The sequence below is a fragment of the Diceros bicornis genome, chromosome X (genome assembly GCF_020826845.1).
Source record: "Diceros bicornis minor isolate mBicDic1 chromosome X, mDicBic1.mat.cur, whole genome shotgun sequence".
Lineage (NCBI taxonomy): Eukaryota > Metazoa > Chordata > Mammalia > Perissodactyla > Rhinocerotidae > Diceros > Diceros bicornis.
In genome coordinates this window covers 3,320,629-3,331,854 of record NC_080781.1, presented here as the reverse complement: position 1 = coordinate 3,331,854, position 11,226 = coordinate 3,320,629, and positions in this window count along the sequence as shown.

The window sequence follows — 11,226 nt, the reverse complement described above, 5'->3', positions numbered from 1 at the left end:
CACATAGAAAAATATCACATCAAGGGATATTTATGATTACTGGAAAAATCAGAAATTACTAAAATCCCAGTCTAGTCTTAACCAATATTAGTACTATTTTGGGATTAGCTAGCAGCTAGGATTATGTTGTTTCATATATTTTCAAGTATTATTTCTATTATTTTGAAAAGACAAATACAATTGGAGTTAAATGTATATTTGCTTCAAATATAAATTTCCAAGTAGGCTACAAATTATTTTAATTTTTTCCATATAAATCTATTAGGTTAATTGCTTCTCCTTAATTAACAGTGAGACTATTTTACAATCATGAATGTAGATTATTAATATGTAAGTGGGATACTTTTGTATATGGATCAAATAATTTGAGTTTTGATTGATTGTATCTAGAATTATTCATGGGAAGCTGGCAAACATGATGTCTAGACAGAATAAATTATTGTAATGGACTTACCAGAATTGGTGTCAACAACTTTTTTATTTATAGTAGTTAAGACGAATTCACACACACTTTTCTTAGTCATTGATCTCATGTGGTGATAGCACTTCCAACTAAAATAACTGGAAAAATTCTCCCCATCCTCACAAAATTCAGCTGTACTTGTTGTTAGTCAATTTCACAAGTACGGTGATAATTTTATACACTGAAGTAGAATTGCATAATTTACATGAGTTTATCATTTAAAATTCTCAGTACCTAAATGTTCTCCTCGTGTGTGTGTGTGTGTGTGTGTGCGCGCGTACATTCATTCACTAATTCTTGATTAGTGAATGCTATTGGCAATATTTCAACATAATTCACTCAAATACATTTTGACCGTTTACTATACAATGCTAGTCTCTGTGTGATGGAAAGTGTAAAAGGATGGAACGTTTTCCTCCCAAAAAATTTACTCCAGTAAGAGAATTACAATGATTAAACAAATTAGCTAAACTCGAAGAGAAAAATGATTGCCATGGTGAAATACAGTTAGAGGACGGTAGAAGCTTAGAGACTGGAGAGAGAGACCAGGGACATATCACATTTTCTGTGGACTGAGGCATCTCTGCCTTTGTGGGCCCCTTCCTCCATAAAAAAGAAGTATTAAAATTATATTTTATGACCACCTTGATATAAAGATAAATTGAGGTCCTGATTGACTATTACATGAGCCTGCACATTTGTTTCCTGAAATGAGATTATTTTGAGGATTTCAATACCTGGAGAGCATTTTATTATCTGAAACAGTCTGTCAAGGGGCAGAGAGGGGCTGAAACAGTGAGTATACGGTACAGGGAAAGAATAGAATTATTTTCCACCTGTATCTTACAAATAATACTTATGCAATGTAATAGCTGCATAAGAAAATACTGGGATTCATGACCATGCACGAGATATACAGACATGGCAGGAAAATCCAATACATTTTAAATTAACTATTGCTCACGCTATATTTCTTGTATGTTTACACAATTGATTCAACTCAGTTCTCTATATACTGTATATAAACAAAAACTATTCTGATACATAATAAATGACATGTTGATCTTTGCATTTAGTAGCTAAAAGTATGTGTCGTAATGTACCTTAGTGACTCTTCCAAAAAAGAAGCAGATACTAATGAGGAAGGTCTTAGGGACAAAACAAGGGAAACCCTTTACCCTCAGTTTCACAGCTCATCTTCACAAGCCAGAATGTTATCAATATCCTCAGCCTTACATCCAAACTCATTAAAGTAATGCAAGAAATTCTGAATCAAATTCCTAATTCTAAACACTCTTTAGACATTTCCAAATGGCATTAGACATAATAGAAATTCCTTCATTCTGTACATATAGAGTGTTTATTCTAGCCAGTGTGTAAGACTCGGAATATACAGGAGAAGAACAAACATTTCTTGCCTGAATTAAGGCCATAATGTGTTGAACTTGGCAAGACCCATTTAATGAAGTTGTATTTGCATTAGCAGAAATATGAACAAAATTCTAATAGAGATAAACCCTAGACAGTTTGAGGAAGAGGCACGTTTATGGTGAAATTGAAATCTCCCACAATGTTGAGGATAAGATCTCTCTCTAGAAAGGGTATGAATTATAAAAATAAAGAATGCTTTCAGATGGTCAGTTCCAAAGGAATAAACTTTACCTCATTGCTCACGGTAGTAGTTCCTTCTTTTTTTTAATTTTTTGTTTATTGCAGTAACATTGGTTTATAACATTGTATAAATTTCAGGTGTACATCATTATACTTCTATTTCTGCATAGATAACATCATGTTCACCACCCAAATACTAATTACAACCCATCACCATACACATGTGCCGAATTATCCCTTTCACCCTCCTCCCTCCCCCCTTCCCCTTCTCATGGTAGTAATTCTGATGAAAAATATCTGTAAACAATTTGCATTTTCTAAATGGCAGTGTGAGGACTTCTGCTTCCAAACAAGTTGGAATAACAGACACCAGATTTTACTTGTAGCCAAAAGGAAAAGAAATCAGGTAAGAAAAAAAAAATATGTGTATGTGTGTGTGTGTGTATAATAATATGAATATCCTGATTTTAACAGGTAAGCCCTGTAGTGAATACTAAAAACATAAGATGATAAGACAATGGGATAAGATGCAAACTAAATATAAGTGTATAAACATAAGATAGATGCATATCATAAATACCTCCTACCCTCCAAGATTGTTAGGACCAAGGTTAAATTGTTGCTAACGAGGAAAAATGCAAACCATTTCACAGTGACTCCAATATGCTATTCTGTATAAAAAATAATTAGACTTTTGAAGAGAAAATTACTTGTTGTAATAATTTCAAAAATAATTACAATTCTGTCTGTGCTAAAATATGCAATGACCTTTCCAATTAGGAATATAAATTTGTTCTTCTGTTCTATTATTTTTAAATTAGAATATAAATTGTAAACTTATTAATATGAAGATATAATCAAATTCAGGTTGTGTTACTAAAAAGTTTTGAATTATGCTCAAGTGTATTTTTCAGAATTACCTCTGAAATTCAATGATGGTTGCTCGTTAAAGTCACAGGAGTAAATACAAGTCTAAAACAACTACACTTACAAGGGAAGACCCACAATGTAATAAAATGTCCCTCCACATCAGCAAACAGTAATTATGTTGTTTTGGTCCCCAAGGGTAAAGTGGAAACTTATCTTGCCTTGCTATGCCTTTTTGCTTCCTATCCCTCTCCATGCAGAAACTTGGGAAACAATAGAACAAATATGGAGAATGACAAAGAAAAGAAAATTGTGTTACTGTTGCCAAGAATTTTACTGAACTTTCGACCAACGTGTTACAGGTAAATTGATAACTTTTCAGTGCAGAATCATTGCTACTATATTATACCTGGATAATTTACAAAGGTTACAGGAAATTTTAGTGTGTTATTCCAGGAGTCTCTAGCTCAACCATGAATAAGAAAATGGGTACTTCCCAAGCCAGAATAGATCGGGAAGGACTGATTGTTTATTTTCCACATGAGAACAAAGATCATGCGATGATCATCCAAAGATCATCCAATGATCATCCAATGATGATTTGTCATCACAAGTGTTTTCTCCTTTAAATGTGTGTACAAGATTGCATATTGTGCCTCCTAGAGATTTGAACCAGTTCTGGTTATTTGTTTATCTGCTCACCTCCCTGCTCGTGCCCAGCCTTTCTAAAGTCATCAGGGCTGGAAGTCAGCAAACTACATTTCCCAGATTCCCTTGCCAGCAGACTTCCTGGTAAATTCTGTCCCAAAGACAGAGGGATCTGAAGAGAGAAGGAGGAGAGAAGATGCCTATATAAGGGAGCACGGCCATGGTCATTGTTGGCAGTCTTTGGTGGTAGCTGGAGTGTGAGCTTGGGCAGGTATACATAGACTCAGAAGCAACCTTCAACAATTCTCTCTGGACACTGCAAACTCTCTTTCGCAGTTCCTGAACCAGCAGGTCTAAAATCTGCATCAATGATGGAGCATGCGTAGGGCTTGGGGCTCTATCCTGGGGTTGATAGCAGCTTCCTGATTTGTGGATATCAAACCTTCCTCACGGTACTTCTCGATGCCTTTCATTTCTCTTTTGCTTTGCCAGCATTCCTAATGCCATTTTTAAACCAAATCCCTGTGGTAAAGTCCTCAGTGTGAAATACCTGGCATGTGTTCTGTTTTTCTGATTAGATCTGAATGAATACAGCACCTCTATGGGGTAGGCGTTCCTAAAAGGGGGATCAAGGTGGTCACAATTTACATGAGTGTCAAGGAAGAAACAAAGATAGCACTTTGGGAGATACATGTGTAGCAAGTGTTGCTATTGGGATGACTCAAAGGGGAAAAAATTACATCTTAGACTTAATATGACTGAGGGATCAATCTCTATGTGTCTATCCATGCAGATATGGATGGTAAGAAGGTTGCCATCAGAATATCAATGGAAAATAAAATAATGGTTATGACAAAAAAGACTTTTAGAATTGAAAGATTTTTAAAAAGTTTAACAGAATGATTCAATAGGAAGAGATAGCAGTTGTAAACTTGCCTCTCCTGACTATAATGTCAAAATAAATGAAACAAAAATATTGAATTGAAAACTGGCCATTGAAGAATTGTAGTGAAAGATCTTATTCTGCCTCTTTCAGAAACATATGTAGCAGACAGAAATTAGTAAAATCAAGAAGATATGCATTATATCAACTATTGTAATCTATAACTATTCTGATCTTACAGAACTACTGAAAAACGTGAACCTAAATATAAAGAAATTACTGTTTTTAAGCACTCATAAAACGTTTATCAAAATTAACCTTGTGGTTTGTCCTGAATTAGTTTGTCTGATAAAATACAGGCCACCCATATAAATTTAAATTTCAGCTAAACAACCAACAAAATTTGAGTAGACTTATACCCTGAATACTGCATTAGACATACTTATACTAAGAAAATATTTGTTGTGTAGTTGAAATTCACATTTAGTTGGGAACTTGTATTTTTATTTGCTAAATCTGTTAACTCCAATCCTGAGGGAAATCTAAAAAAAAAAAAAAAATGAAGAATAATGGTTAGATACACCATTTCCTCTAAAGATGAATTAATGAAATTAGAAATAAATTTTAAAAATACTCACAAATCCTTATATTTAAATAGCAGTAACATTCTCAATAGCTCACTTGTCAAATAACTTGCAGTAGAAATTACAAAATTTTTAAAATCAGAGATCTTGCCTAATATTAAAATGTAATAATAATTTCCAGGATACAGGTAGTTGCACAAAAAACCAAAGCATCAAGTCCTAGAAAATCAACATCTCCACTTAGGCACTTCCTGAAGCTCACTGTGCTCAAAGCTTAATGTACAAAGTTTCTAGGCAACACATGTATTTTCCAGGAAACAATGCTCCATACAAACCCATAGATTCCATGCTCATTGACCAAAGCACACCTAGTGTATGTTGCTGGTACATCCTGCTAAAAGCATTGCATATATAAGGACTCTTTCACTGCCAAACATGACCACTCTGTCAGGAGGTCTGACATCAGCTTTCTACGTGATTCCAGAACTAGTCAGTAAACTTCAAAAGGGCTTGATAAAATGAGCTTACAAAACTAGGAAGAGAAGGGGACTTTCTTGATAAAAGGAATCTAACATAATATTACAGGAAAAAATTGATCTTAATGGTGAAATATTAGAATTATTCCCTATAAATCAATCACGAAATAAATGTGCCCATTGTGACAATTCTATTTAATATTGAATTGAAAGTCCTATCAGTGCAGAAATTGAAAACGAGGTGACAGCAACAGCTATTATTAGCAAATGATGCCAATGACATAATTATTTTACGTAGCTATATTCATGAATGAAGCAATAAGATAATTTCAAAAAGTGTGCTCAATAAAAGGTCACTTCACATAAATTAGTAACATTAGTTTACACGAGCATTATCAAATACCAGATGGGATTGTTATTTGTTCAAAAGTCCCAATCCCAATGGAAATACACCTATAAGTTATTAGATGTAAATATAATTTTTAAAAAAGAACTTTGTGTAAAACAGAACAAAAGTTTAGGAACAGCATAACATAACATCTAAATAAATTGACATATACTGGTGTTTGATATGTGGTAGACTCAATAGTGTAAAGATGTCAATTATCCTCCAAACTGATGTGAAATTCTAACTTATTCTATCTTTTCTTGACTTAACAAATTGCTCCCAAATATGTATATGGAAATATAAAGTCCCAAGAATGTCCAATAAAATTTTGAAGAAGAGTTGGGGATAATTGTTATGGCTTCTCCTCCTGGATACCAAGACTTACACAGTTACCACTGTGGAATTTGGACAGACTGGATAAAATAAAACTCTGTAAAACATAGAGTTCAGTTACAGACATATGGGACATGGCAATGTTCATATTATAAAGTTTGCATAACGGGCAGCTGGCATAGGACTTGCCACATACAAAATAAATAATGGTAACATAACTAGTTTTTGTAACATATAGTTTTGCTTTTAGCTATACTTGACAGACACCAATATCAATGACTTAATCAAACAGCATTTTATTTTTCTCGTATAACAATAAGTTCAAAGGTCTGGAGGATGACGTGCTCAAAAAAGTCATCCTGTACCCAGAATCTTAGAGTTTTCTTCTCCATTGTCCTGAGAGCCAGAATTTCAGGTTTATCGTTCCAAGAAGGCTGCTTTGGGTCAATAAGTAATGTTCTCGCTACAGCAGGAAGAAATGGAGAGAACTGCCATAGCTGAAGGATTCTTCTTTTAGGAGGAAAGTGGTTTTATTCCAGAAACCCACACAGCTGACTTGAACTCACGTTGCATTTTCCAGAAATGCATCCCATAGCTATCTGCAGCTGCAGAAGCATCCAAGAGGAGAGTATATCCAGCTGTGAACATCCATCATACTGAACAAGTCAAAGATCTATCGGGAAGAAAAAGAATGGATGTCATGATGTCAAAATAGCAGGATTGCCACAGCTGACAATATGGGAGAAAACACGTAGAAAAGAAATCTCTGTGATACATTAAATAAATTCCAGCTGACTGTAAAACCTCAATGTGAAAAGCAAAGGCTTCAAACTTTCTGAAGAAAACATTGGAGAACATCTTTATATCAGTGTAGAATATAATGTCTTCAACCAAATACCAGAGCACCTTCCATAAAGGAATGGACTGGTCAATAGGATTGCATAAAAATACATGTATTTTGTATGACAAAAGCACTGGAATTACTTGGGAAAATTTACAAGCTGTGGAGTTAAGCACGGGGCTTTTCTCAGTCTCTCGTTGAATGCCTTGGAGAAATTTTCATTCATGCTGAAAAAACAGTTAAATTCAGGACACGATTCACTATAAGTATGCTTTGTGAAGACGGTCTTTAATGCATTAATTTATATGCTTCTCTCTTTTGCCTTTTATACCTGTTTAAAAACCCATACCCGGTAGAATTGCATTTATTTGATTGTTTAAAATATGGCAAGTAGTGAATCTTTACCATGGAAATGTAGCCCATTTTGTTCAAATAAATCTGGTTAAGGAAACATATCATCTTTGCCGAGAAACGTTTTATTTTTTCCTTCTCAACAATTCTGTATAAATATCTCGGGTGAAATTCCATATTTCTAATTTTCAGGGCATGCCCGTAAAAGAACGAAAAGCAGTTAGTAGGTGCAATTGTATATTATGTGGGAACATTGAGACCTAGCCAAGTCCCCAGATTGAATAATTTGGGGGATTTCTACAAAGGGAAATAAAACATTTTAGAAAAAATTGGCTTTGGACTCTATATCATAAATGGGTCCATTTTGTAAAATTATGTATTTATAGCAGCATCCACTCAAAGTGTGGAGGAAAAAGTATTTTTGATCATGCTTTCACACATTTTTATGATTATTGCACTCCAATATTTGCAGTAGAATCTGGACACCTATCTTACTCACCTTTGTTACCCCATCTAGTCACCATCCCCGTTGAACTAATATCACTCAAAATTAGGTTCCATACTGCTCCTGCTTAGTGAATAGACCCTAAAATTTTCATAATTATTCCAGGTTCTGAATCGATCAATTATTCTCCAATAGGATGATTAAATAGGTATTGAGCAAAGATAATCTTGGAAATTGATCATCTACATTAAAACTCTTTTTATGAAGTGCCTGTTTTTTGAAGGCCAAATGTATACCTATATACACATTATATCAGCATAAATAAAATTAAAGGGAGAAAAAGACTTCATAGGTAGTATTTTTTACCTTCAAGAAAATTTCCTTTAGTGTTTATTCACTACTCAAGTGTCAGCATTTGGATCAACCCAGCAAAATGCAGTCCTACTCAAATCCAAGTATACTTCAAGACAAGCGATGAGATTTATTCACCATCAAGGGAATCATTAATACTGTGGGCTGTTATGAGCCTAATAGAAATTCATAAGGACCATAGCAGATGTTGTATCAGTTGTAAATAATAATGCATAAATACAATTTTAGCCTACATTTGCTACTGGTAAAACAGAATCATAATTTGATACTGCATATTGAATAAGAACCTATGGAAAAGAACGAAGCAAATTAAAGAAAGAATAAGTGATTTCCAATGTGATTACATGTTTATAAGACAGCAGATCTGTTTGAAGAAAGCATTGGCTATGACAACTCAATTAAAAGATCATGAAGTCTTCAAGACTGCCCACACTGTTCATTTGTGAGTTTTGCTTCAGGGGAAAAAGTAATTGCCATGAAAACATTATTAAGCTTCTAGAACACTTATTTTAAACATTGGATTAAAGAATAGTGAAAATATAATCAATATAAGACGAAATGATTACTTGGGCCATGGTGAATGATTTTTGAGTAGGGAACACAATTGTGGTTCAAAAATTGGAGAGAATGAAATGTTCTGCAGTGAAAAATCTGGCCCCTGCTTTCCCACCCCCCAGCCCCCACTCCATGCATCCTATACTCTGGACACAAGGCATGCTGAACTTTCTGCTTGTCCCTCAAGGTGCACTCTCCATCCCTCTCCACCCTATTCTGCGCTCCTGGAGCATGCCTCTGTGGACAAGCTAAAAGGGTCCTCTGGGTTCTGGTTGGGTTTGGCCATTGGATGTCAGAGGGTTAGGGAGAGCACAAAATGGTGACATCTGTTCCCTGCAGCTGTTTTCTGGGTCTTTACACAAAGCCACTCTCTGAAGCTGTCTCTTAGGCTATTACCACTCTTCACCCCTCTGGTTTCCAGATCGTCCTGCTGTTACTACCTGCTACTGGTTTTCTATAAACCTTGCTCGTGTGCATCTTTGCGCAATGTCCCTTTATTCAGCTCTCCTCAATTACCCCCACACCAGGTCGCCATTGCTTCCCCTTAAACCCTGACTCAGTCACACACAGCAACATTTATATTCCTGTCTTGGGAACCCATCAAACACTTCTTTTCTCTATGCAAATGTAAGCAACTACACACACAGATGGTCATGTCCCACGTTTCTACGCCCAAAAGACGTCCTGCCATCCCATTCTTTACTCTACTTACTTTTTAATGTTTAGAATTTGTTTTACTTAGTATATTCTGAACATCTAGTCATAATGCTACATGGAACAATTCCTAAATACAGTTTTTTTATGGAGACATAGATTTTCTTTCTATGCATGGGGAATGATGTATGTAAGCATTGAATTCCGTGTAAAAAATGCGGCAGTAAATTACCTTGTGCATATTTTGCATAGAAGTGTGGATGTGTAGGTAGGATAAATTTCTAGCAATGGGATTTCTGGGTCAATTGTAGGTGCATATGTAATGCCCGTAGATATTTACAAATCCTCCTTTGTAGGAATTCAATTGCAGCTGATTGTAATCCCCCTGGAAAAGTGTGAGAGCATTTCAGACTTGGTAACAGAAGCTTAAGTCAGATTTTTAGAGTTCTGCAGAACTGATAGGTAAAAAAAAAAAAAAAAGAACTTAGTGTACTTTTAATTTATAACCTCTTTTTATTAATGGGTTGTGTGCATTTTATATGACTAATAAAAATTTATATTTCACTTTTTGTGAACTCCACGTTAATTTCCATTATTCTTGTTTTATATTACATTTGGTGTTTTTATGTGTATGTACACATTTCTAGGAGACATTTGTATATTTGGAAATTAGTCCTTTATGACGTGATTTGCGAACATTTTCCCAGAGTGTTCCTTGCTTTGTTTATGTATCTTTTACTATAAAGCCTATTACAAAACAATTTTAATGAAATGAATTGAAACTTCTATGCTGATTGGATTTTGAGTTTTAATTAAAGGCTTTTTCACACCAAAGTTCAACAATTATCTACATAAAACAAACACATATCTATTTAGAACACAATTGCATTATTATATATGAGTAGTATATAATATGCAATATTATATATTATGCATATACGTATTATATGATTATAAGCATATAATTACACTAAATATTTATCAGATATCATTTATCCACCTGTAAAGAAACTTTCAATTTAAATTGGGTTATATTTTTGAGGAGCAAACATGCTCGCTTGGGGCTGGGTATAAACTAAGAAAACTAATGTCTGTGACATTTTTTTAAGTGCAGCGATATTTTTATGAGTATCAAATTTACTAATTTATAAATGTTGCATAATTTACTTCATTGACACGTAACTGAACGTTATTTATTTCTATCTGCCACATTCTAGTCTCGGTTTGATTCTACTGTGTTTATTTTGCAGTTGAGGTCCTCAGAAAGTTCAGGGGTCCAGGTAGCCTTCCTAAGTGGCAGATGAAGGGGGCTTCTTTCTGATTATGGCTGTTAAACTAGGGTGGAATAACATCTTCCAATAACATACCAGATGTGGGACGATGGGCTGTTGTGGTTTGTGTCTACTATGAGCACTGGTGGCAATAAAGTTGCTATGTTTATGGTCCCTCAATAGCTTTTAGGAAGCTCTTTACTAAGAGTTTCATATTTATGTTTTGATGCCCCAATAGAACATCTGATAAACCGTTGATGAAAAACCATAAACACTGTTTTAAAACTAAATTCGATTGTATGCATAATGCAACCTTGCATAGAGGAACATCTGCATAGCCGTAAAGTTCTCCACTAGATCATTCCACATTAATGGTCTAACACTATGTCAGCACGAGACATTATTAACCATAATTCTGAACACCCACGGCATATGTAAACTCACAGTGAGCGCTTGTGTTGGATATGCGCTGTGTTTTCTGTTG